Raw genomic sequence first — 1,876 nt, 5'->3', positions numbered from 1 at the left:
TTTTAATATGCAGGGCAGGTTTTGCAATTATGTTCCACTCACTTCACTCCACTCTGGCCTATAGAGTACATAATGAAACAGAGTCTTTGATGTGTGTGAGGTCCAAGTGCTGGGAAATCTTCATGTCCACTATAGACAGGTTTCTTGTTTACAAACATTGAGACTAAATGCACAGGTGACTGTATCATGTAATCAATTCCGTCCAATCCCCAAACTTGTTTTTTGGGGAGCGCTGGTTTCATTCTATGCTCTATGGTTTCATTGGCTAATTTTGGTACCGACCCTCAGTGTGACGTGGACCAGAAACCCGTCTATACTAAGTTTTCGTTATTTTATATTTCCGTTTGGGACTTCATACATTTGCTCCAACACATTTAGAGGAAAATACACATTTGACACACAACCAACCTTTGTTACATAAGTGTATGCTCCCTAACAATGAAATTCTTGACATCTGATCAAATAGTGAAACACTTGATATTAGCTGTATATGGTGGAACTCCTCAGACATTGAAGGGTGTTAAACCTCCATTTCCACACAAACACAATGTCAACACAATGTATGATTGCTTGCTGCTATGAGTTGTTTGGTTTAAAATACATACAATCAAATGTATGTATCAAATGCAAAATGCCAAAAAGTGAAACTACTAAAATGCAACACAAAATGCATAAATTGCAAGTAGAACTAATCTTAATTTTTTTGGCATTTTAATGCTCTGTTGAAATGCGCTATACAAATAAACATGCATGGCTTTCCAACTATTTATTTTCTCAATTTCAGACAGACAGACAAACAGACAGTCAGAGATAGATAGATACTTTTTTTTTCTCCCCCTCAGAATGATCCTCATTTCTACACACAATAGGAAGTGACATCACATGTTGACAACACGGTCCAGAGACACGCCTCCATGGAAATGAGGAGGAGGAGAGGAGAAGGGGGCATGAGATAAACCCTGGCACACTCCGAAGACAGATATTGGATTGGTAGGTCCTCAATCTGCATGCATATGGCTTCTCACCGGACATTTGGAATCCCTCTCCATAGCAACAGAGCTGCAGTATCCAGTTGGACAGTTCATTATGGACCTGCGCTCCACTCTGGCAGCGTGTGGCAGAGCACCGGCAGATAAAGACCAGAGTACAAATAAAGATAAGGAATGCAGAGGAGCAAAATCTTAACCACGATTACTCTTCAACGATGTTCTGCAGGATCCTCTCTCCGTCGCTTTAAATCCCCCCATCCACCTCCCCCCAGACCACAAACATACAGAAAGCTGGGACTGATGGGGGGATGCAACAATTTTACTCTTCACTTGTCATGCCTGAATCAACTCTCTGTGTATCCTTTTGTGTCAGCGACCCCGGCGCTTTTGTCTGTCACAGCCGTCAGATCGACCGCGGGTTAGTGGTCTGGTGGAGAGAGCCCCCTCCTCAGCCCCCCTTCTCCCTCCTCCGTGCCACTGGTCTCTCATCATTCCCGGCTCGCTTGTTTCTATTTACCTCTGTCACGCTGCACCCTCCCCTTTCTGCTAAGCTCTCTCTCTCCTTTCTCCTGCTCCTTCAAAGGCAGCAGTCTGCCGTTCTTTCCAAGCTGTTCGATACATGATCTCTGGGAAAACTGTGTTTGTTGCTTCACTCCACTGCTGCTCTGCTCCCGCTTCCCATCTCCAGGACGGCAGGATGCTCCTTCCCGACGATTGAGCCCCTCTTTCACTGCCCCCTTCCCCTCCCTCCCCTTTCCTAATCTCCTGCCCTCTGACCCTCACCCCCTTGCCCCCCCCACTCACCCCTACCCCTTGTCTTCCTCCCTTTCGTCCTTAACCCACTCCCAAGCCTGTGCTGCCTCTTATTTCATTTCCCCCCCTTGACC

The sequence above is a fragment of the Nannobrachium achirus genome, assembly GCF_963921795.1.
Source record: "Nannobrachium achirus genome assembly, chromosome: 6".
In the NCBI taxonomy this organism is placed as follows: Eukaryota; Metazoa; Chordata; class Actinopteri; order Myctophiformes; family Myctophidae; genus Nannobrachium; species Nannobrachium achirus.
Note: the sequence above shows the minus strand (reverse complement) of the source record.